This window comes from Dasypus novemcinctus, chromosome 1, assembly GCF_030445035.2.
Source record: "Dasypus novemcinctus isolate mDasNov1 chromosome 1, mDasNov1.1.hap2, whole genome shotgun sequence".
Classification (NCBI taxonomy): Eukaryota; Metazoa; Chordata; class Mammalia; order Cingulata; family Dasypodidae; genus Dasypus; species Dasypus novemcinctus.
In genome coordinates this window covers 95,406,624-95,433,760 of record NC_080673.1, presented here as the reverse complement: position 1 = coordinate 95,433,760, position 27,137 = coordinate 95,406,624, and the positions used below count along the sequence as shown (strand labels likewise).

General features: G+C 37.1%; 1 long non-coding RNA gene across 1 annotated transcript in view; it reads right to left on the bottom strand.

The window, feature by feature from the left end:
* Positions 1-1,773: 1,773 nt before the first annotated feature.
* LOC139439032 (uncharacterized) overlaps positions 1,774-27,137 on the bottom strand; it is a 118,791-nt gene continuing 93,427 nt past the window's right edge. The window contains exons 2-3 of the long non-coding RNA XR_011648839.1: positions 21,641-21,661; positions 1,774-1,858 (exon numbers count right to left, since the gene is read on the bottom strand). This is a non-coding gene — a long non-coding RNA (uncharacterized lncRNA). The remainder of the gene's footprint in view (positions 1,859-21,640; positions 21,662-27,137) is intronic.

Below are 27,137 nucleotides of genomic sequence, written 5' to 3'. Positions count from 1 at the left end.
TAAGTCCTATCTGGATTTTTTCTACCTTTTTATTGACCACTTCTACTATCTGTTTGATTTCCAATGCACTGTCTTCCACATCACTAATTCTCTGCTCTGCCTCTTCTAGTCTGCTGATATTTGCTGCAAGTGTATTTTTGATTTCTTGAATTGTGGTGTTCATTTCCATCATATCTGTTATTTTTTTGCGCATGTCTGCAATTTCCCCTCCAAGTGTTGTCTTCACGCTGTTAACCTCTTTCATTACTTCATCAAATTTGTCGGTGATAAATGTTCTGAGATCTTTCATTGCTTGTGCGAAGTCCTGCCCCCCTTCCTGATTTTCAGTTTGTTGATTGGATTCAGCCATGTTTTCCTGATTACTGGTTTGGTTTGTAAATTTTTGTTGCTGTCTTGTCAACATTTTTTCTTGACGGGTTTAATCAGTTCCTTAGCTTCTTTGTCTAGTCTTGGAGATTAATTAGCTGTTGTTTTTGCGTAAGTGTTATATCTTCTCTTTGTCACTTTGTTCTTCTTATTCCAATTTCTTATTGCTAGTTAAGCTCACTTTAAAGGAAAGTATTAGTGCTGGGGAAAGTCAATTGTGTAAGGAAGGAAAAAGTGTGAAGTAGTATTGGTGATATATGTTTACAAAGCAATAATATGAGTTCTGGGAGGATGGAGGTTAGATCATGTAAATTGTGTAGAGTTATAGTAGTAGGAAAGTACCTATAATGAGGTAGACGACTGAATATGGGAGGAATGTGGTACGTACTAAGAGGCTATTGTTTTCGTGAGAGAGGGAAAGAGAAAAGAAAGGTAATAGTTTCAGGGACGAATACCAGATGGAAAACTAAACAAAGGTATTAGAAATTAAGAGTTAGACACTTTATGGATCAAAGAAAGGGAGATGGAATATAGGAGAGATAGCAGATGGTGGAGGATATCAAGTTGTAGGGGAAAGGGGATAGTGTAGATAGGCTAAATCTATTCACAGAGAAATGAGGCAGTGGAGGGTGAGGAAACCCAGCAAATGTGAGGTATTTCCTGTAGGACCTATTGTATTGTTAAGGTAAAATAGTATAAGAAGAATATTGGGGACAAGAAAGAGAGGATTGAAAAAAAAAAAAAGAACAACAACAACAACAACAACAAAAAAAACCAAAGAACAGAAACCCCGCCGCCAGGCTCGGCTGGGCTCAGCTGGGCTCCGGTCCCCCGCCCGCCGCCCGCCGCAGCTCGGCTGGGCTCAGCTGGGCTCGGCTTTCCCGCCTGCCGCCCGGTGCAGCGCAGCGCGGCTCGGCTCTCCGGCTTGCTGCCCGGCGCGGCGCGGCTGGGCTCGGCCGAGCTCAGCTGGGCTCCGCCCCTCCGCCCGCCGCGGCTCAGCCGGGCTCGGCCGGACTCGGCTACCCTGGCCGCCGCCCACCGGGGCTCCGCGCGGTGCTAGCTGCCTCGGCTCCACCTACCCAAGGAGGGAATCCTCCACACGTAGCTGGGATCTCCGTGTATATTTCACAGATGGATCCTCTCTGTTACCTTCCCTCCAAATCGATGTCCAGACACCTCCGGACCAGGAAAAATCCCGAAACAGCCGGTCCCAAAGAGTCTCCGACACCTCCCAGCCAATTCCCCCCAGGAGCTAGTAACCGGGAAGTTCACTCAGCCGCCATCTTGCCTCCCCCTCCTGAAAAGTCTCAATTTATATCTTATAGACCAGTCCTTTCCGTTACCTTCCCACCAAATCGATGTCCAGACACTTCCTGCCCTGAAAAAATCCTGAAAAAGCCTGGTCCCGGAGAACCTCCAGTGGTGCCCAGCTGCCTCTTCCCAGGAGAGACGGCAAGGCAAGCTCACTCAGCCACCATCTTGCCGGAAGTCTCTGAAAAATATTAATGAAATTGATAAACCACCCCCTGGAAAAACTGGTAAATAATCTAAATATCCAGGAACTTAAGAATAGATAAACTAATTGAGATATATTCATAAGACAGAATACTACTCAACAACAACAAAAAGAAAAATATCATGCAATAACATAAATGAATCTCATTGACATTATACTGAGGAAAAGAAACCAGGCACAAAATTATCATGCTGTATGATTCACCATATAGAATCATCAATGCTGTATGATTTTATTTATAGAAATTTCAGTAACAGGCAAAAATAATCTATTATAAGAGGGGAGAGAGATGGCTGTTCACTGGAATGAGCATGAGGGAACTTTCTAAGAAAATGGAAGTTTTTAATACTTGATCTAGATGGTTTTTCAAAGGTATATGTACAGAAATAAAAATGCATTGAGCTATACACTTACAATCTGTGTTTTACTAATAAAAATAAAATGAGATAAGATTATTGAATGTGTTATTTAACTAATACTGCTTTCTCCAAATGTGTTATGATAATTCTTTTCATTTTATTTTAAAGTAGGCTTCATAGTCAGGAATTTTGACTGTTTGGTTCACAGGAATATCCCAAGTCCCTGGCATATGGTACACATTCAATAAATACTTGCTGAACTATACTTGTTAAATATATGTCTCAGAGACTTAAATCTTTGGTCTGTTCATAAACCAGTAGAGCCCTGAATCTCTACAGAGTTGCAACACCTACTCTCCAGTTCACTGAACTTACACAGGACAATTTTTTTAAAACTCAAAAAAATACTTACTGAATGACTATTGAAAGAAGAAAAACAAATTATATTTTTGTGTCTATTTTAATCAGCACTTCATGCTATTAAGTTATAACTTTTATTGAACTAACCTTATGTAGTTGTTATATCATTACCCTCAAATGAAATCAATTTCTAAAATTCCTTCTGGATAAACAATAAACTTTTAAACCCTTGACCTGATGCTTTCAGATGTATTTTCTCTTTCCATGATTCTATATTTATTTGGAACACAATTTTGGCAGCTTTATTTTTACTTTATTTCATGTTACAGTGTTTCTACAGTATGTAAACTTTTTAACTAAATCAATCATTAAATAAAAATGTTATCATCATAAATGATGCTCCTGTGTATCCTAATTTAGATGTGAATAGAAATTTGCTTTCCCTGATTTGATCGTATTATGCCTAGATATAAATCAGTTACCTGATTAATCTACATATATAATACCCCCAGTCTGCCTGTTCTTGCAAAACAGTTGACATTGTTTTTTCTCTTTTGTTTTCTCCTCTTTAATAGTCATGTTAACAGTAATAAATAATAGTTTGAGATCTTATTCTCTACCAGGCACTGGGATAAGAGCTTTCTTTATGGGTTCCCAGGAATCTTACCTTATGACCTAGCAACGGTGTGATGGCATCTGCTCCTGTCAATTCTTACATGCAGAAAATTTGCAGTGAAAAGTAAAATGAAAATGCTGGCCTGGTCAGAGGCAGGAAAGTAGATCTCCCCTTCCCACAGGCTTGATACCCCAAACCACTGCAGATAAGGAACCCTGAAGAAATGTACCTGATACCTAGATGTGGGGAGAGGTGAGCAAGAAACCACCTCCCCCCAAGGAGCTGCCCATCAAATACTTTGTGATGCTGCCAGCCGGGGTGGGAATGGCTACCACCTTGCCCCACCCTGAGATGCTGCAGGGCAGTGCTTAACCATACCCTCCCAGAACCTGCACCTAGGCTCCCCACTGCAGAAGCAACAGAAAGCACAAATTCCCAAAGTGGGTCATTGCAAGTGATGGTAGGAGGGACCATTTTGCTTCCAGCCCATGGTTTGTGGAGCCATTTTATTTCTATTGTCAACACAAGACCACGTACAGGTTTTTGTTTCAAGGTATATATTCCAAGCAGGAAGATGGGTACCCCCTCTCCTTGTGAAGTGCCACCTCAAAGCTGGCACTTCAGGTATGCTTGCAACAGGCCATTCTTCTTCTCTACCAGGCAAACAGTGCTGTATACAAAACAACCAGTGGATCCATGGTCATGGGCTACACCTATACCTCCTCTAAACTGAATTCCCTTAGCCAAATGCAATAATATGTAGGATACCATTCCAGTGCATTAAACATTCTATAAACCCTCAAATAATGGTGCTGGCTGAAGGTCTTCAGGCAATAAAGGGAAACATATACCTAGAATATATATCTGTGCCTGTCAGAATCCATCTCTGGCTTTCTCCATGTGGCCACTTGGTGTCCTCCAGGAAGGATACCATATTCGGGGCTCCTTGTTAGTAAGGGTTGCTGAAAGACTGGAAATGCAATAGTGGTAGTAGTTAGATTAGACTTTCCAAGTTCTCTGACTTTCCCAGTTCTCTGGGTTTTTGAAAGTTTTTATTCTGGTTACACAGATAGATAGATAGATAGATAGATAGATAGATAGATAGATAGATAGATAGATAGATAGATAGACAGACAGACAGACAGACAGACACAACATAAAATGCTCCATCATGACTTTCTCTCCCTTTTGGCTGAATTTATTCTGCTTATAAAGGACTCTAGTAAAAAGACTGAGACCCATTCTGATTTAGCCGGGCCACACGTTAACTGAAATAATCTCATTAAAAGGTCCTATTACAAGGGTTGACATCCGCAGGAATATATTAAGTTTAAGAACGTGCTTTTCTGGGTTACATAGCTTCAAGGCACCACTATGCCAAAAGTTTGTTTTTCAAAACTCATATAATTCTCTGCTGCATATGGAATGGATTGGCTCAAAAACACCAGGGACCTTCATTTAGATTCTCCCACTGGGACTTGCCCAAAATCCACAAGGCATCTCTTACCACCACTTAGACCTCTAATACCATAAGATAAGTCAGATTTGAGGGGCCCAAATGTAGGATTGAATACACCATAGCCCATGACCTGGTGCAAAGACCTTCCTGCACTGGGTCCCATTCAAAACTGGCAGCTTGTATGCCCTTACATATGGGAGGGAGGTTAGGGGTGGGGAATTACAATCATTTGTTCTTTGCTTTAGATGAGATCTTCCTGCATTCCCCTCAGCACTGGCCCCCTAAACATTTTACTGCTGTTCCAGGTCCCTGAATCTTCACAGAAGTTTATATCCTATGCTCTGGAGTACATGCACCTTACCAAGGCTTCCATCATGCTAGCCATGTCTGCCTCATTTGGCCTGATTGACCTGATAATATCAGTGTAGTGTTGTCAGTGTGATATTCTGCAAATGTTCATAATATGATTTTTTAACCACATATTATTACCTATTGCTATATAACAAAGTACCACAAACTTGGCAACTTAAAATAACACACCTTTATAATTTCACATTTTCTGTGGGTCAGGAATCCAGGCATGGCTTAGCCTGGTATTCTATGCTTCAGGATCCCAGTAGGCTGAAATCAAGGTATAAGCTAGGTCTCTGTTCCCATCTGGAGACTCGAGTCAAAAAGAAAACTTTTCCAAGCTCACTGGGGTTGATGACAGAATCCATTTCCATGGGGCTATAAGACTTATAGCTTCAGGTTTTTGCTGGCTGTTGGCCAGAAGCTGCCCTCAGGTCCTAGAGGTCACTCATGATTCCCTGCCATGTGACACTCTCCATAGGCAGATCATTAGAATTTACTTCTTCACATCCAGCATAACAGCAGGAACAATTCTGATAGCAAGAAGGAGGTTTATATAATGTAACATAATCATAGGAGCAACATGCCATCTTCTTTGCCATAATCTGTTGGTAAAAAGCAAGTCACAACCTCACACATGCACACACATGCACACGCACAAGAAGGAGATTAAGAACTCTATTTATCTTTGGTATCAGTCTCCATAGTGAAGTCTCCTTTATCTGATATTAATATAGCCACACCAGCTTTCTTAAGTTTACTGTTTGCATAATACATCTTTTTATATCGTTTTCCTTCTTTGATCTTAGGTATTTTATCATTCAATCTCTGTCTTTTACTTAGATTGTTCAGTCCATTTACATTGATAAGTTTAGCCTTTGATTTCTATCTGTCCCATTTGTTCATTGTTTCTCTTTTATCTTTCCTACCTTTTCCTCTCCTTTGAATCATGTATTGTTTACTATTCCATTTTAATTTCTCTATTGATTTTTTAGTTATGCCGCTTATTCTTTAATTTTTAGTGGTTGCTCTACTACAATATGCATCCTGAAACTACTGGCATGTACCTTCAAAAATTATTCTACTACTTCATGAACAAGATAAGAAACTTATCACAACATGCTTCTGTTTATACTACCCTCTCATCTTTTGTACACTTGGAGTCATATATTTTACTTATATTTATTTCATAATCCCCCCCACAATAAATTGTATGTTTTCACTTTAAGCAATTGAGTCCTTAAAAGACATATAAATATATACATGAAAAAAGTTATTCATATAGGTTATATTAATCTTCATATTTATACTTTTCTGGTATTATTTTTCCCTTTCTATCTCATTTAATTCCCCTGTATCCTAAAGAACTCTTTTATAAATTCTTTTGGTACAACTCAACTATAGACAAACTTTCAGTTCTTGTTTGTTTGAAACTATCCTTTATCACATTCATTTTTCAATATTGTTTTTTTCTCTATTTTTTTAAAAATGTTACATTCAATAAATATGAGGTCCCCATATACCTCCTACCCCCCTCAATATTGTTTTTTAAGTTTATTTTATGTATGGGCTTTTTGGTTTTTAAAAAATTTTTTTTTAATGTTATATGAAAAAAATATGAGGTCCCCATATAGCCCCTACCCCCTCACCCCACTCCTTCCACATCAACAACCTCTTTCATCATCATGGCACATTCATTGCATTTGGTGAATACATTTTAGAGTACTGCTGTACCACATGGATAGTGGTTTACATTGTAGTTTACACTCTCCCCTAGTCCACCCAGTGGGCCATGGCAGGACCTACAATGTCCAGCAACTGTCCCTGCAGTACCACCCAGGACAACTTCAAATGCTGAAAATGCCCCCACATCATATCTCTTCTTCCCTCTCCCTACCCTCAGCAGCTACCATGGCCACTTTCTCCACATTAATGCTACATTTTCGTCCATTACTAATCACAATAATTCCATAACAGAATATCAGTAAGTCCACTCTAATCCATACTCTATTTCTCCATCCTGTGGACCCTGGGATGATTACGTCCACTCCACCTCTATATTGAGAGGGGGCTTAGATTCCACATGGATGATGGATGCAATTCTTTATTTTAAAGAAACTTTAGATTACATAAATGCTACATTTAAAAAATAGTGTATTCTATGTGCCCCACTCCCTCCCCCCACACACTTTCCCACATTAACATCCTTATTTAGTGTGGTACATTTGTTACAACTGATGAACACATATTGAAGCATTGCCACTAACCATGGATTATTGTTTACATTATAGTTTATACTGTCTTGCACAATTTTGTATGTTATGACAAAATATATAAAGGCCTGTATCTGTCATTGCAACATCATGCAGGACAATTCCAATGTCCTGAAAATGCCTCTATATTACACCTATTTTTAGTTCTTCCTCCCCTCAGAGCTTCTTGTGGTCACCACCTTTACATCAGTGATACAAATTTTTCCATTGCTAGAAAAACAATAATTCTATAGTAAAATAATAGTAAGTCTACTTTAGTCCATTGTTTATTTCCCCCACCTGAGAATTTTCAGATGGTGATGCCCACACTGCCTCTAATTGAGAGGGGACTTAGATACCATGAGGCAGATGCATGGAACTATCTTGCTTGCAGTTGGAGATTCTCTCTGTACTTTACGATGGGTGTTTTCCAACATCATCACCTTGTTAGTTGTCCTGGGTGATTACAATGAGCTGGAGAGTAGGTGTTGCAAGTCAGCTGAGATTCAGAGCCCAACTGGCGCATGGATGAACCAAAGATTTAAGTCTCTTGGACATACGCCTATCAAGTAAAGTACTAACTATAGGTTCAAATAGAAGGGGCAGAAGAGCCACATGTAGGGAAACCAGAAATCAGTCCAATTCTGTCACATTAGGAAGCAAAAATTCCAAGGTAAGGCCCACTGGCAGAATGACAAACTCCTGAGCTCTCTGTCCTGCTTATAATGTCTGGATGTCTCTAGAGCCCTTCGGACCCTCACTAGTTTAGGCACTATTTAGTGTGGTGGTCAATGAGGTCCTGCTGAGTTGCGCATAACCATAACCTCTGGAATGACCTCCCAACTCACTTTGAAATCTCTTAACCATAAAAACTCATTTGTATTTAACACTTCCCCCTCATTGTCAAGGTCTTTTTCCAGGTACATTGCTAGTTGGTACTTGGTAACAATCCCTCAGTGCCAGGGAGGCTCATCCCCAGGAGTCATGTCCCATGCCAGGGGGAAGGTAGTACATTTATATGCTGAGGTTGCTTAGAGAAAGTCTACATTTGAGTACCAAAGAGGCCCTCCAGAGGTAACTCTTAGACAACCTATAACATTTGGCTGTTTCAATTTCAAAAAAAAAAAAGGTTCATAAGTATAATCATCAATATCAAGGAACCAGTGCAATGGTCCATCTTCTTTCACTAGGTACCACCCTTGTACTCGAGGGAGTCTTGCTATCCTGTTAAAGATAGTAGCAGAATGCCCCAGGATGGGAATTTTATTTCCTTTTGGTTATTGGGTGGCTCTCCACCCACCATGACAATGCTCCACGAACACTTGAGCACATTCATATGCCTTAAAGTCTTGCTCCCATGCATCCCCCCCACACCAACACCCTGCATCAACTATTCCTGCCCTGCCATAGTTGTGACCCTTCTGTGGTCCAAAACCTTGCCAAAGATGAAGCCAAGAAAACAGTCAAAAAAAGGAAGAAAATGAATAATGATAGTTTTTAAAATAATATATAAAATATAAATTTTTAAAAAAAAATTTTTTTGAATAAAAAAAATTTGACATTATGTCTTTCATCTCTGTAATTTCTGTTGTCTTATATGTACAGTGACACTTTCTTCCAAATATTCCCCCAGTGTCTTTTTTTTTTCATTTTATCTTCAAAGAAGCTTTAGGTTACAGAAAAAGTCATACAGAGAATATGAGGGATTCCCATATACCCAATGCCCTCCCCCTATTAATAACATTTTACATATGGATAGTACATTTGTTAAAATTTATGTACAAATATTGTAGCATTGCTACTGACCATGATCAATGGTTTACAATATGAATTACATTTTTAGCCATAAACTTTTATAAATTTTGATGAAATATAAAGTGGCCTGTAACCATTATTGCAAGATTATGCAGAACAATTCCAATGCCCCAAAAATGCCATATGTTCCATCTATTCTATTCTTTCCACCCCCTCCCCTCGGGACCTATGGTAGCCACTAAATCTCACTTTTTGAAGGAAAAAAATCATAGCTACTTGCAATAATATTGAAGGCTTGATATATTGGTCTTTCTTTTCTTGTGCACTGCCTTTGTTCTGGAGAGACTTGCCCCTCTATTTGAGAACATAGCACTACTCCCCAAGATGGAAGTTCAGTATTTTACTGTTTATTGTGTGGGTCTCCACCCACTTATAGAACACACTATAGCAAGAATAACACACACATATTCCATACAAGCCTGCCCCAGGTGCACCCTGTCTGGTATGCCCCCCTATACATCCAAAACCTTATGCTAGTAAACCTCCCCTGCCATATTTGCTAAAAGAACATTTCTGACATGGTAATTTAAACTACAAACCTACAAATCCCCAGAGTTCCCCCTGCTCTTTCCCCTGACCTCCCTCCAGTTCCACAGACATGCCAACCCAACCCTCCACCATACCCCCACTCACAGACCAGCACTGCTGAACCCAATAGCATCACTCTACCACTGACCTGCCCATGCATTGCACAACTACACCCTTCCACCTTATCATGGATTTTACCCATTTGGGCATTGGCTCACAACCCTCTACTCCTTTTCTGTCTCCTATAAACCTATCTTCCAGACTCAAGCTCTGTGAGTCTGCTCAATTTGCTAAATTCATAGAGTGAGGTCGTTAATATTTGTAGTTCAGTGCCTGGTTTACTTCACTCAACATAAGGTCTTCAAAATTCATCCATGTTGTCTCTGTGTTAATACTGCATTCCTTCTTACAGCTGAGTAATATCCCATTTTATGTATACATCATAATTTGGTTATCCATTCATCTGTTGATGGACATTTGGGTTGCTTCCAACTTTTAGCAATAGTAAATAATGCTGCTATGAACACTGGTATGCATATATTGGTTTCTGTCCTTGCTCTAAATTATTCTGGATATATACCTAGCAGCGGGTGTAAAGTTTATGAAACCATTCCCTACTAAAGATCTTGTAGATGCTTCCCTACATTATCTTCCAGGAGCTTTATGGTCTTGGCTCTTACATTTAGATCTTTGATCCATCTTGAGTTAATTTTTGTTTAGGGTGTGAGATGATGATCCTCTCCCATTGTTTTGGATATAGATATCCAGTTCTGCAAGCACCATTTGTTGAAGAGGCCATTCTCTCCAGTTGAGTGGGACTAGCAGCCTTATCGAGTATCAGTTGACCATATATGTGAGGATCTATAACAGAACTCTCAGTTCTATTTCTTTGGTCAGTATGTCTATCTTTGTGCCAATACCATGCAGTTTGGACCACTGTAGCCTTGTAGTATGTTTTAAAATCTGATTATATGATTCCTCAATTTCATTTTCCTTTTCAATATGTATTTGGCATTTAGGGCTCCTTGCCCTTCCAAATAAATTTCATTGTTAGTTTTTCCAATTTAGTAAAAAATGCTGTGATAACTTTTATTGGGATTGCATTAAATTTGTAAATCAGTTTGGGTAGGACAGACATCTTAATGATGTTTAATCTTCCTATCCATGAACAGGGAATATTCTTCCATTTATTTAGGTCTTCTTTGGCTTCCTTTAAAAATATTGTGTAGTTTTCCATGTACAAATCCTTTACACCTTTATTTAAGTTTATTCCTAGCTGTTTTATTCTTTTAGTTGCTACTGTAAATGGAATTTTTTCTTGATTTCTTCCTCAGATTGCTCACTATTGGTGTACAGAAATGCTACCAATTTTTGCACGTCGATCTTATAAACTGAAACTTTATTGAACTCATTTATAATCTCTAGAAGCATTGTTGGACATTTCTTGGGGCCTTCTATATGTAGGATCATGTTATCTGCAAACAGTGAAATTTTTACTCAGTCCTTTCTAATTTGGATGACTTTTATATCATTCGTCTTCTTGCCTAAGTGCTTGAGCAAGTACATCTAACACAATGTTAAAGAAGAATGGTGACAGTGGGCATCCTAGTCTTGTTACAGATCTTAGAGGGAAAGCTTTTAGCATTTCACCATTGTATATGTTAGCTGTGGGGTTTTCATATATACACTTTATCATGTTGAGGAAGTTTCCTTCTATTCCTATCTTTTGAAGTGTTTTTATCAGAAAAGGGTGCTGTATTTTGTCAAATACTTTTTCTGCATCAATGAGATGATCATGTAATTTTTTCTTTCAATCTGTTAATGTGGTGCATTACACTGATCGATTTTCTTATGTCAAACCATCTTTGCATACCAAGATGAAACTCATTTTATCATGGTGTATAATTCATTTAATATGTTATCAAATACAATTAGCAAGTATTTTGTTTGAGGATTTTATCATCTAGGTTCATTAGACAGATTGGGCTATAGTTTTCCTTTCTTGTGTCATCTTTGTATGGCTTTGGTATTAGGGCAATGTTGGCATCATAGAATGAATTAGGCAATGTTCCCTCCACCTCTATTTTTTAGAAGAGTTTAAGCAGGATTGGTGTCAGTTCTTCCCAGGATGTTTGGTAGAATTCACCTGTGAAGCCATATGGTCCTGGGTTCTTTTCAGCTAGGAGGTTTCTGATGACTAATTCAATCTCATTACTGGTGATTGGTCTATTGAGTTCATCAATTTCTTTTTTCATCAATGTAGGCTACTTTTGTGTTTCTAGGAATTTTTCCATTTCATCTAAGTTATCCATCTTGTTGGAATACAATTTTTTAGAGTACCCTTTTATGATACTATTTATTTCTGTGGGGTCAGTGGTGATATTCCCTTCATCATTTCTTATTTTATGTATTTGCATCTTCTTTTTTTTTCTTTGTTAGTCTAGCTTAGGGTTTTTCAATTTAATAACCTTCTCAAAGAACCAGCTATTGATTTTGTTAATTTTTTCCAGTGCTTTTTTCTTTTTAATCTCATTTAGCACTGCTCTAATCTTTGTTATTTCTTTCTTTCTATTTGCTTTTGGATTAGTTTGTTGTTCTTTTTCTCATTCTTCCAGGTGTACCGTTAGGTCTTTGATTTTAGTTGTTTCTTCTTTTTTAAGATAGGCATTTATGACCATAAATTTCCCTCCCAACACTGTATTTGCTACACCCCATAGGTTTTGATACATTGTGTTGTCATTTTCATTTGTTTCAAAGCAGTTACTGATTTCTTTTTGCAATTTTCTCCTTAACCCACTGGTTGTCCAAAAGTGTGTTGTTTAACTTCCATATCTTAGTGACTAATTTGGTTCTCTGTCCCTTGATGATTTCCAGTTTCATTTCATTGTGGTCAGAGAAATTGTTTTGTATGATTTCAATCTTTCTGAATTCATTGAGAGTTGTTCTGTGGCCTAGCATGTGTCTATCCTAAGGAATGATCCATGTGTGCTCAAGAATAATGTGTATTCTTCTGTATTTGGGTGTGATGTTCTGTATATATCTATTAGGTCTATATCCTCATTGTATTGTTCAAGGTCTCTGTTTCTTTATTGATCTTCTGTCAAGATGTGCTTTCTAATTGTGATAATGGTGTATTAAAGTCCACCACTATAATTGTAGAGGCATCAGTTTCTCTACTTAATTTTTATAATGTTTGCCTAATGTATTTTGAGGCACCCTGGTTAGGTGTATAAATAAATGTTTATGATTGTTCTTTCTTCTTGATAGATTGCCCCTTCTATTAATATACAGTGTCTTTCTTTGTCTCTTACAATAGTTTTGCATTTAAATCTGTTTTGTCTGATATTAATATAGCTACTTTCACCCTTTTTTTGTTTATTGTTTGCATGTAAAATTGTTTTCCAACTATTCACTTGCAACCTCCTTGCATTCCTGGGTGTAAGATGAGTTTCATGTCAACAGCATAAATTGGGTAATATTTGCTTATCCATTCTGCCAATCTGTGCCAATCTCTTGATTAGAGAGTTTAATCCATTAACATTCAATGTTATTATGTCAAGGAATTACTTACATTAGTCATATTTTCTTTAGGTTTATGTGTGTCATATATTGTTTTTATTCTTTTTTATCTTTTTAGTCATTCTTACCAATAATTTTCTTTCCTATACTCTCTCCCAACCCTCTCTCTCCTGTTTTTTCCTTTATACCTGCAGAACTCCCTTTAGTATTCCTTAAAGGGCATGGTTCTTGTTGAAAAACTCCTTAATTTCCATTTATCTGTGAGTATTTTGAACTCCCCCTCATTTTTTAATGCCAGTTTTGCTGGATAGAGAATTCTTGGCTGGGTTTTTTTTTTTCTTTTAGCACCTTGACTATGTCATCCATGGTTTCAGATGAGAAATCAGCATTTAGTCTTATTGAGCTTCCCTTGTATGTGACAGATCTCTTTTCTCTAGCTGCTTTCAGTATTTTCTCTTTGTCTTGAGCATTGGACAATTTGACAAGTATGTCTTGGAGTAGGCCTGTTAGGATTTAAACTGTTTGGAGTGCATTGCACTTCCTGGACATGTACATCCACATCCCTCAAAAGAGTTGGGAAATTTTCAGCCATTATTTCCTCCAACACTCCTGCCCCCTTCTTTTCTATCTCTGGGATACCTATAATGCATATATTTGAGCATTTCACTTTGTCATTCAGATCCCTAAGTCCCTGCTGGATTTTTTCTATCTTTTCATCTATATGTTCTACTATCTGTTTGATTTCAGATGTACTATCTTTAACATCATTAATTCTTTCCTCTACCTATTGAAATCTGCTGTTATGTGCATTCAGGGTATTTTTGATTTCTTGCATTGCACCATTCATCACCATCATATCTTATCTCTTTACACATGTTTACAATTTCTTCAGTATGTTCCCCCAGTGTCTTCTTAATATCCTTTATCTCTTCTTTTACTTCATTAAGTTGATTCATGATATTTGCTTGGATACCCCTGAATAATTGTTCCATGTTCTGCATCTCCTCCTTTTAGTTTGCATGTTAGACTGGGCCATGCCTTCCTGTTTCTTAGTATGGGTTGTAATTTTTTGTTGGTGTCTAGGCATCTGTTTATCTTGATGGGCTTATTTGGTTGATTAGTTCCTCTTTCTGTTCTAGGGTTTTATTTTGTTTGTACATGGGAGGGGGGTAACATTCCTTTTTAACATTTGGTTCCTCTTATTCTATTTCCTTGTAGTTGTCTGTGTTCCAATGAGAAAAACAATATCAGGACCACAGAAAAGGAAAGCAATAAGAGGAGGAAAAAAATAATAACAATAAAAAGGTAGAAGAAGAACTGTACAAGACCTAGGAAAATAAGTAATATGAGTAAAAAATTTAAAAAGTACAATAACAAAAAAAGGTGGAATAGAAAAAATGAAAACAGGAACAAAATGGAGAAAAAATAGAATGAATTAAAAGGCCTGAGTGATGAGAGGAAAAGAGAAAAATGAAAAGGAAAAAAGAGAGAGAAAAAAACAAAAAACAACCAAGACTGAACACATAAAGAGGTGGAATGAAAGGAAAACACCAGAAAACAGAAGATAGAAAAATGAAGGAAAGAAAAGAAACAAAATAGGTAGAAAAAATAAGGAAAAGAAACGAAGAAAGGAAAGATAACAAACAAGAAAGAAACCAATAACAAAAAAAAGAAAAAGAAAACCCAGGAAAAACAGCCTTCCCTTCTAAGCCCTTAAGGAGCTTCTCAGGGTGCCAGTGCTCATCAATCACCCTTCAGCCTGCCCTCTGCAGGTGATGTACCAGGTTTTAGAAAATGAAAGAAAAAAAAAAGAAAGGAACCAATAAAAAGTAAAAAATAACAGATCAAAGAAAACCTAAAACAAAAAAAAATCTGTCTATATGTTCCCTGTGGTAAGGTACCAGCTGGATGCCTGATAACCCAATGGATCACCCTCTGGATCAGTTCTCTAAGGAGACCCAGGAATCAAACCCAGTACATGTAAGGCAGGAATTCCTCTACTGAGCTACACCAGCTCCACACTTAAGTAGACTTCTGAAAGCTTATCTGGGTCTTCCTGCCTTTATTCCCTCAGGCAAGTCAGGCTTCTAACAGTTTGCAAGGGGCTGTTTAGGCACCTCTCTGCACCCCTTCTCTACCTTAGTTCCTCTCTACCAGGTCAGCTAGGTGTGATAACCTGCATAATCAGACCCCCCTCCCCTCTCGCCATGGCTGCTTCAGTCCCCTCCAAGATTCAAAGGGGACTCATTTGGCCAAACTCTCTGAAAAGAAACCACTCTCTACCCTCCACCAGATCCCTCTTCCTCCCCGGGAATGCTCCCTCCCTGTTGATTGTAGTGAGTCAGGAGCTTTACCAAGGCTATTTGCCTTGAGGGTAGGGTATATGGGCCATTTCCAGCCACAGGGGTAAGTAACTCATGGTTTTCCTTTGCCTTCTTTATCTGTCTAGTTCCCTCTTGGATAATGTGTAGCACTTACCTGTCCTATATTTCTCCAAAGCAGCTCCCTCAGATAGGTTTTTGCCTTTATCCATTCTTTTTTGTGAGAGAGCTGTGCTCTGTCTACCTATTTTGACACCATTTTCCCCAAAGTCCTCCCACATTCATTTTTTTAAATACTTTGATGCAAATAGAATTTAGGTTGATATTTTTTCTATTTTAATATGTCATCCCGGCTTTTTTGTTTTGTTTTTTGGCCATCATTGTTTCTAATGAGAATTCAGTCATCAAGCTTATAACTACTTATAATATCTTTTTTCTTTGACTGCTTTCAAGATTTTTTTATCTTTGATTTACAACTGCTTGGCTATGATGTGCCATTGTGTGGTTTGATTTGGGATTTATCCTCTGTGAGGTTCACTAACCTTCTTAGATCTGTAGATTGATCCCTTTCATAAATATAGAAAATTCTCACCTAATATCTCTTCAAGTATTTATTATGCCCTATTTTCTTTCTAAGACTCCAATTATATTTATATTAGACCATTTAATAATTTCCCAAAGATCTTAGATCCTCTGTTCTGTTTTGTTCACTTGTCCACTTTTTTTGCCCTTTGTATTTTACTCTCCCTCTTTTTTTTTTTTTTTTTGGTTTCATCTTTATTTCACTCTCATTCATTAAATATATTATCACTGGGTACTGAATTCTAAATGAGTTATTTCATTTCAACATTTTGCAAATATTACTCTATTTGCTTCCATCTCCCATTTTTGCTATTGTGAAATCAGCTACTAATCTAGTTGTCACTCCTTTAAAGGAAAGTTCATTTCTTTCTGGCTGATTTTGATGTTCTACAACTTTACTATGATTTATATAGGTGAGAATTTTTTTAATTTCCCTGGTTGGAATTTATTGGGTTTGTTGAATCACATTGGTATTTGTTTTAGTTTGCCAAAGGGCTGCCAATGCAAAGTATCAGAAATGGGTAAGTTTCGATAAAGGGAATTTAGTTGGAGTAAATACTTACAGTTCCAAGACCAGGAAATGCCCAAATCAAGGCACTGTAAGAGGTGCTTTGTCACAAAAGTCAGTTGCCATGTGGTAAAGCAAGATGACTGAGGATTTTTCTGCCTTCCCATCCAGGCTGTACCATCTCCTGGAGCTCAGCTGTGGGTAACCAGGCATAGGCTAGTTTCTTACCAGACCTCTTCTCTCAGGCTCAGCTGCTCCACTCTCTTCCTGAGTTCAGCTGTAAGCTATCAAGCACATGGCTCATCGTTCCCTGGGCCTCAGCTCTTTGACCTCTCCTTTCTCTCATATGGCAGGATCAGAGATAGTGGAGTTCACTTTTCCTGTATGTTTCTATTTTTATACAACCCAGCAAGAAGGTGGAGACTCAAGCTGAGCCACAGATCCCTGATGTAGTCCAAATTGAAAGGGTCTCACACCCCCAGGAATGAATTTACTTCACAAACATAATCTTTCTCTTTTTGGCATTCATAAAATAATTTCAAACTGCCATGTATCGTTCACCATTTCTGGCAAGTTCTCAGCCATAACATCTTCAAATATTTCCTCTTCTCCACTGACTCCCTCCTGTCATCATGAAATTTCAATTAAATATATATATATGCACATATACATATGTACATACACATACATATGTTTGACCTTTTCAATATGCTTCACTTACATTTTGACCTATCTTTGATATTTCCCATCTCTCTGTCTCTCTGGACTTTTTTCTAGATAATTTCTTCAATTTGTTTGGGTTTTGTTTCTGATTCACTAATACTTTTTTTTAGATCTCTCTAATCTGCTGCTCACTCAGTCCAATGAGTTTTTAATTTTAGAGATTATAGTTTTCATTTCTAGAAGTTATGTTTATTCTTTTTCAAATTTGCCCTTGGCTCTTTGCTCAGATTTTCTTTTAATTACTAAAACTTATTAATACATTTTTATATTCTATGTCTGATAATTCTAAAATATGGAGTTTAAGGATCTATTTCTATTTCCTTTCTCATATAGGATGTCTTGTTTCCTTGTGTATATAGTGCTCACTTACCTTGCAACTTTATCTGTAGATGTTTTGATACCTAGTTTGAAGGTGGGTTATTCCAAAAAGAATTTGTCTTTTCTTCCTTCAGGTGTCTGAGGCACTTTATACTCAATTTTTCATTTTAATATTTGGCCATCCAGGTAGCATGAATTTGGGTTATGAATCTGAGTTATAGTTATGAATAACAAAAGATTTATTTTCTTCTACTCAATACTAAAGTTTGAGACTGGCAATTTTTCTTATTGTTTCCCAATGGGAGAGAGAGGACAGATTTATTTCTAGTTAGTATGTTCACTGATTGTATATCCGTTTGTGATCCCAGCTTTATATAGGGGACATCTTATTAGGCTCTCACTAGATGGCTTCCAGGCTGCTTGTTCACCTTCTTTGAATGTGAGAGTGCCACAAAAAACAAGGATCACAGTCCTATAGTAATGGTTAATGTCCTCAAGAAAAAAAACCTGTTTTGAGTGTTCTCCACTCTCCTTTTTGGTTACCTAGATACATCCCAGTCTGTGATCTGCATACCTCTGACTTCTTACCAACTTATGGATACATTTAAAGGTATTTTTCCCCATCTTGTTTAGCATTTTGTTTTCAGTAGGATAGTCGGTATAGGTATCTAGACTGCCCTGCTGCTAGAAATCTATTTTGGCCCCTCTACACTAAACTGAGTAGCATTCCATTGTTACAACTACTCAAACTCTATGTCAGTTAAATATTTATTTGACTGCAAGTAACAAAATACACAGATTAAACAGTTGGTACAAATAGTTGCTTTTTTCTCACAAAACAAGAAGTCTGGAGGTCAGTATCACAGGCCAGTGCAGCGTCTCGATGATAATGTCAAGGACCCAGACCCTTTCTCCCTCTTTGCTCAGCTGAATTTAGCGCTTTAGCTTCTATCTTCATTGCCTGTTAACATGGCTCCTAATTCTTCAGGAATTAGTCCATATCACAAGCAAAACAAAGCGGGGGAAGTCAAAAAGACAAGTCTGTGCCAGCCAAATTTGCCCCCTTTTTATTAAGAAAGCAAAATTTTCCCACAAGTCCCATTTCTCTTTAGAAGAACTGAATTATAAGGCTACCCTAGACTATTCCATATCAAAGAAAATCCCACAACTGCTTTAGAGTAATCAATATCCACCCCCTGGGGCTAGGGTAGGGTCCTACTCCACTTGAGATCAGAGATTTTCCATTGCTACCTGAAGAAATGTGAGTTGTGTGAGCAGAAAATAGGGGGTTGGAGAATTAATAATGGATATTAGATTATGTCTACTGTAAGAGTTAACACATTCTCAGCATCTAGTCCTTCATCTTTCCTACCTAGAATGCCTTTTCCTCTCTTTATCTGTTTATATAAATCTTAATGTCCTTTAAGTCCAAGCTTAGGGCTACCTTTTGTTAAGACTTTTGAGGCCACCCATGTCCATGGGGCTTACTCTTCCCCTGTAGCAAGTTAGCAGCTATTACTGTGTGCACCACACCTCTGAACACAATCACATGCCCTGCCTTATATTATTCTTTTCATCTTTCACTCCAGAGTATAAACTCCTTGACAGTCAGAATCATGTCTCACATCGCCTAGCCTACTACCTTGAACATACTATATGCTCAAAAAGTCAATGTTTACTGAAGAACTATCTCATAATTTAAGTTCTCTATAATTCCTTCTACTTAGTGATAGCACATTCTTAAAATTCATTCTAAATCCTAATCCAGTAACCCTATTTGTACCTTAATTTTATTAATCTCTCTATTCTTAAACTCTGCTGACTACTCTCCCATAGAAAACTAGTCTTTTTTACCTTTATACTGTGATGTGTTATAGGCTACCGTTTTCATCTTTGGCTTATGTGATTCTGTGTTATTCTAGTTATCCTCCTATATTTCTAACTGATATTTTCCTGCCTCTTTTGGTAGCTCTCTTTTTACTGGAATCCTCATATCCTTTCACTCTATCTCCTCAGAGTTTAGTCTTTAGACTTCCTCTCTTCCTCAACCCATTTCTCTTAGAGCAGATGCCCTTTGATTTAAATTACTTCCAAATGCAACAAGATAGTAGGTCTTCTAACAATATCTGTATCTATACTTGTTGCCCTGTTTTCATTCCAAACTCAATGTTTTTAAAACATAACATATCATCTTAAGTCCAGATATAATATTTATTTCAACTTTTGCATTTCTTCCATCACTTTTCCACTCCCAGAGCATTAAAATATTTGTGGTATTTCTAAGTCTGTCTGTCATATTGACTCAATCTTTGAAATGTACCTATTTACTGCTTCATTTTTATCCTCCTCCTTCAAAGTTCAGATATATTTACATCAATTTACTAAATAAACTCTAATGGTTCTCCCTCTCTCTAATTTCCATCTTCTCCAATCTCTCTTGAAAAAAATATTTTTTAAAATTCATCTTAAATGGAGTCACAATCCTGAACCCCAAATCTTCAATGCCTCTCCATTACCTATCACATAAAAGTCCATATTCCTGACATCACCTTTTAGAGCCAAATTTAAACTGATACTCTTGATGTATCTAATTGTCTATTCAAAAATAAATAAATACTTATTATAATAGGTAAACTCATTTTCACCTTTCTGCTTTTATTTGTCCATGCCACCATCCACCCTCTCTTAGCTCAGCAACTTTACTTCTGCTTCTCCCGCAGAGGGGTTCTGGAATTCAACTCGAAAGAACAACAGAATTTTATTTCTGATATTCAGGAGCCAATAAAACATTTCTTCTGCCTTAAGCAGATTTGACCTTCTGTTGAATGAACAAGGTATTGGGTAACTCACAGGGTAGGTTTCTTTTTAGCACCCATTCATCGTCTGCCTTTCTTGTAGTTTGTTAGGATTGTTGTTGCTGCTGCTATGCAGCCTCTGATGCTTCTGCCTTTTTGTTTTATTCAGTCTGTGAAACTGGAAGATGAAAAAGTCTTGCTTAAGACTCCTCAGCTGCCTGGCAATTTTTTATCCTTACATGATTCCAGTTTTGTTTTTAAAAGAGAGCAATTCCATCTGGATATTGTCCTTTGGGGGGACATTCATGTGGGTTGCAGGCCACTTAATGTCACAGAGATTTTCTTTTAATTATGTTCAAGCTGAATGCCTGCCTGCCACAAAGAAGGTAATCTGGACTGATTTCTTTTTGTCATTATTTTGTTCATACTAATATTTTTTCTTTCTTTTGAAGATTGTTTATGGGGAAAAACAGGTTTGATTTTCTAAAGAATCCAATACATTTAATCTTAATATATTTCCTTTCCCCATGCGGCAGAAATATTTTCAAAAATATTTTATTCTAATGTTTTTTTTAATCTACACTAATCCCTTGTAAAAGTGCAAAGTGTCTGCATGCTAAAAACAAATGTGCATTTGAATGCACAATTGATTAACCAATTTTCAAATAATTAACTTTTTAGATTTTGCATTTGCATTTGTTGCTTATTTGACCATATAATAATTAATTAGCATTAATTATAATGGATTGCACCTTCAAATCCTGCACTCATATTTTAATAGAATGACAGCCTTCTACATCACCTTGTATATTTTAGTCAAATAGACAAGCACTCCCAGGCAAAGGAAGAGAATTTTAAAGGGAGAGCAGTGTTTCACATCTGCTAAAGTTGACATTTTGATTAATGAAGTGTTACAGTTATTTTTAATGTATTTATTTGGTGGTGCATTCAGCAAAATTAATCCTGATAGATGAAATGTGTTTAAAACATTTCTTACAAAATGAATGGTGTCTCCAACCTAATAGAGTTAGAAATGAAGAGAAGAAAAAAATGAAGGCTTAAAAAAATAAGTCAAGTGAAAATAAATGCCAGATTAAAAAACAATTTACAGTGTATGTCTAGGGAGTTAAAAGGAAGTTAAACTGCACAGAATTTGACTTATGAACTAAGTAAGCAACTGAAATCTTTAAATACCAGCCTAATGCTATTCAATCATAACGGTGGAAAAGCTGCATAGTTTTGGGCTTCTTACCTGCAGTTGTGGAATGTAGATCTGGAAGGCAAAAAACAAAAATAAGTACTGGGTGTATATTAAGAGTTGAACAGAGAAGTACATTCATGCCATTCATCAGTGATTACTGGGAGCTGCACTGTAGCTTGAGAATCAAGGGGAAAAAAAAAACAATGAGTTGTCTCAGGCATCTAAAATGCAATGTGAATAAGTACTGCAAATTAAAGTGATCATCACAGAATATGCAGTTACTTACCTTGAGTCTGTAATAGGCTATTCTCGCAAGATTTTCGAAATAAATAACCAAGTTCTCAGTCTTACGAAACGTCATGTAAGTATAAATATTCTTTGTTTGGCATAGTTTAAGACTTTGGAGAGAAATACTTGGGTCCAAATTCTGGCTCTATCACGCTAACCTATTTGAACCTGGACAAGTTAAAGAATCTCTCTATCTCATTTTTCTCATCTAAAAATAAATAATAATATTTATTTTTTATATTTTATCTTAGTCACAAGAATATAAGAGGTATGACACTAGACATGTTGATGGTTTGTTTGGTTTACTGATACAGTCTATTTACTTAACAATTGCCCAGAATTTAAGAGGTGCTCAATAAATTAAGTTTAATAAGTTAATGGAAATATAAAGCACTTTGCATAATGCCTGGTACCTACCTGTTCAATAAGTAAATGGTAAAATTTAATTTGGAAGGACTTCTAGTTCAAGAACACCTACTTATGGGTAGCATATAGCAGATCTACCTACCCTTCAGCTGAAAGAAACTAGGAAACCCTGATAAACATTTGATGGCATCAAAGAGCTGCCCAAACAACCAGGACTTCCAGTGACAAGTAACTGAGAGGAGAGAACTACAAAGACATGATCTGACATTCTGCATGAGCTCTATCTACCTTGTCAGAGTTTTTTGGGTTTTTTTGTTTTGTTTGTTTGTTTGTTTGTTTGTTTTGGGCACAGAGCAAGAAACTAGGAGAAAAATGGTAAAGAGCCACTGCTAAGAGACAAAGAGCCCAGCAGAGCTTATGGCAATATCAAACTGCTCAAGAAGCAAAAATTGAAGTTAGAGGTGGTTGAGGGAATGAGGGCTTTAGCGGTCAAAATTCCAGAGAAATGTAAGCTGCAGAGTTGTTAACCCAATGTTCAATGGATTTTCCCTGAAGCATTTGCAAATGTTGAGAAGCTAAGAAACCAAATAGAAAGTCACTGAAAAGATCAGGTGCATTGGCATGGTGCTGAGGAGACACTTATAAGCTTATAAGGAGAATTCCTAGTAAACATTCAAGGCTTTAAGATGAGCATTTTACAGGGCCACACCTTAGAAGTGGTGCCAAACTACAGGTAAACCAAACCCTACCCGAACTGCATTCCAGCCCAAGTCAGATCACACCCTGTTTGTATTAAGGTCACAAGCACCTACCCTACCTGCCTACAAGATAACGATAATCTTTTCCATAAGGATGTCATCTAAAGAGTCTATAATTCCTCTTACATAATACCCATCACTTAATTTTTAAATTATCAGCCTTCCCAAGAAACAGCACCAAGAGGGAAAAAAGATAATAGAAATGAAATCACAGATGACACAGATATGGGAATTATAGGTATGGCCTTTAAAATAGCTATGAAATAACATCATAAGAAAATAAATGAGAAGCTGGAAAATTTCATCAGAGAACCAGAACCCGTATAAGTGGATATTCTAGAACTGAAAAATGTATGAACTGAGTAAAAACTGAGCAGAAGATTAGACTCAACAGAAGATAGTAAAACAGAAAATAAGTTGGTAGAAAATACCCCGGCAAAGTACGGAGAGCAAAGAAGATGAAAAATAAAAAAAGACCATAAGTGACATATGGAATACACTGAAAAGTTCTAAACTACATGTGATTGGAGTACCATAAGAAGAGAAAGTGAAAAATGTGAAATGAATAATATTTCAAGAGATAATTACCAAGAATTTTCCAAAACTGATAAAAATATCAGTCCACAGATTCAGAAAGTTCTATCTAAGCAAGATATTAATGAATACCAAAAAAAAATCATTCCTGAGCACATCAGAGTAAAAATGCTAAAACCAAAGACAAAGAGAAAAATCTTAAAAACAACCAGGGGTGGGAGATGGGGAGTGGGCACATTTCCTTCAAAGAAGCAATAATAAGAAAGATAGCTAAATTCTAAGATAAACTATGGAAGCCAAAATGAAATACAATAATATTTTCAAAGTACCGAAAAAAAAAGTTGTACATATTAGAATAAATATTAAGGGGAATTTTTCAGGCATGGAAAAAAGAATGCAGTAGAAACAAAGAAATTCAAGGCAGATTGAAGAGCAGCAGAAGGGAAAAGGGAGGAAATATGGGTAAATTCAAATGTATATTGATGTACAAACTATAAAAATAATGTCTCATGGGGTTTTAATACATGTAAAATTAAAATTAATGGCAGCAATTACCCAAAAGACATGTGGAAAAAATATGGGATTAAAGTTTTCTATTGTCCTAACATTGTATGAGAAGTGATGAAAGTAGTACTGTGCATGTAATCTCTAAAGTAATCATTATCAGAATAGTTTGAATATATGTACATGTGTGTTTTATATATAGTATGTGTGAGGATATGTGTGTATAAATAATTGTAACAGTCAAAAAAGAAGGCTAGGGAAGCGGACTTGGCCCAGTGGTTAGGGCGTCCATCTACCACATGGGAGATCCACAGTTCAAACCCTGGCCCTCCTTGACCCATGTGGAGCTGGCCCATGCGCAGTGCTGATGCGCACAAGGAGTGCCCTGCCACGCAGGGGTGTCCCTGCGTAGGGGAGCCCCACGTGCAAGGAGTGCGCCCTGGAAGGAGAGCCGCTCAGCACGAAGGAAAGTGCAACCTGCCCAGGAATAGCACCGCACACACAGAGAGCTGACACAACAAGATGACGCAACAAAAAGAAACACAGATTCCCTGTGCCACTGACAACAACAGAAGCAGACAAAGAAGAAGACACAGCAAATGGACACAGAGAACAAACAACTGGGGTGGGGAAGGGGAGAGAAATAAATAAATAAATCTTTAAAAAAAAAAGAAGGCTATAAGCAATAAATGAGAAAAGAGAAATAGAAAGTACATAGTAAATTAGAAGATAGTAACCTAAATATATCAGTAATTATGTAAAATGCAAATGTACTAAAACTTCCAAGGACAAAGATTGAAAGCCCTGAATTAAAATCTAAATTCATTCTGCCTAAAATAGAAACACTTTAACTATAGGAACATAGAAAGAATAAATATAAGATGGAAAATATCTATCACATTAAAACTAAAAAAAAGGAAGTTATAAAGCTATACTAATATCAAAATGAACAAGCAAAATGTATTATTAGATATACACTTTATAATGTCTGCTTATATCATGAAAGAGAAATTGTTATTCTACATTTGAATGCAACTAACAACATTGTTTCAAAATACATAAAGCAGAAATTATAGAACTAAATAGCAAAATACGCAATCTCAGTTGGGGACTTTAACATTTTATCTCAAAAACTGATAGGAAACAAAGGACAAACTTCTTTTAATTGACATGTATAGAATACCTAATCTAGCAATAGCAGGATACATAATATTTCCATATGTACATGAACCTTTAGCAAAATTGATCCTAAGCTGGGCTCTAAATCAAGTGTCAGAAATTTTAGAGGATTTGAAAGAGTTCAGAATATGTTATATAACATCTGTGAATTAAACTAAAAATATATCCTAGAAAGATAATTAGAAAATCCCCAAAAGTTTGGGAATTAAGCAATATACTTTTAAAGAACCCATAAACCAAAGGGCGGGAAGTCACAAATAATGTTTTAAACATATTTTAGATAAATTATGATGAAAATATGATATATTGAAGCATGTGGAATGAACATTAATAAGTAGTTAGAGGGAAGCGGATGTGGCTCAAGCAGTTGTGCCTGCTTTCCACAATGGGTAGACCTGGGTTCGGTTCTCTGTACTTCTGAAAACAAACAACAAGCAGACAAATGAGAAAAACAACTCAGGGGACCCAATGTGGCTCGGTGGTTGAGCACCGGCTTCCCAGATGCAAGGTCTGGGTTCAATCCCCTGGCCCCCAGAACTGGAAAAAAAGAAAGGAGTTAGAATGAAATGTATTGCTTTAAAGCCTTAAATGTATGCATTAGAGAAGGACTGAAAATAAATCATTCCAAATATCTCAAAAATCTGGAAAAAAATAACAAATTAAGTGCAAAGAAAGTGGATGGAAAAAAATAACACAGCTAAGATTTAAAAGAACAAAGAAATAGAAAACAAGTGTAAAATATAGAAAATCAAGAATGCCAAAAGATAAAATTGATAAAAGGTAGCTTCTGGACTTCTGATAATATTGTTTCTTTTCCTGGTTGCTGGTTATATAAGTGTGTTTGCTTTGTAAAAAATCATCATGCTTGATATTTTGGTTTCTGCACATTTTTGTAGGTGTAAAAATATTTATTAAGAAAAATAATAATAATTTTGGCCAGTAAGTCTTATGACAGAGCTGCTCCTTACCTACTCTGTGGCATCTATACAATACTTTCAAAGGCAAGGAGCAAATGAACCTTCATTATCAGCAAACACTGTTTTCCCTAATAAAATCAAATTCCACTCTTAGGTAAAATAACGAAGGAGAAAAAATCCATTTTTGCAAATACTTCCCTCTTGCAGCATTCTTTCTCCACATCTCCCCCATCCCCACAGCTCTATTATCCAAGGCCAAATTTCCTGAAACTCTCTTCTAGAGACTTCAACAGAAAAATCCCAAGAGCTCTCCAATATGCCTTTCTGCCACTGGAATAAGTCTTTCTAAGGTCTACCCTATCTTGTCTCTCCATTGAAAATGTACTTATTTCATTCCATTAGGACAATTCTACCAACAACAAAAGAGTTCCGTGATCAAAGAAATTATGGGGGGAAGAGGATGTGGCTCAAGCGACTGGACTCCTGTCTACTATATGGGAGGTCCAGGGTTCAATTCCTGAGGCCTCCTGGTGAAGGCAAGCTGGCCCAAGCAGAAAGCTGGCCCATGAAGAGTGCTGGCCCATGCAACGAGCTTGCCGGAGAGGAGTGCTGGCCCATGCAGGAGTGCTGGCCTGAACAAGAGTACTGGCCCACACAACAAGCTGGCCCAAGTAGAGAGCTGGTGCAGCAAGATGATGCAACAAAAAGAGACACTGAGGAGAGACAATAAGAGACACAGCAGACTAGGTAGCTGAGGTGGCACAAGAGATTGAGCACTTCTCTTCCACTCCAGAAGGTCCCAGGATCAGTTGCCGGTGCTAAAGAGAAGACAAGTGGACACAGAAGAATGCACAGCAAATGGACACAGAGAGCAGACAATGGGGGGGAGGGGGGTTAAATGAATAAATAAATCTAAAAAAAAAAAAAGGAAAAGGAAATAAAGTTCCAACATTAAAAAAAAAAAGAAATTATGGGAACACAGTACTTTCTATCTCCATCTTG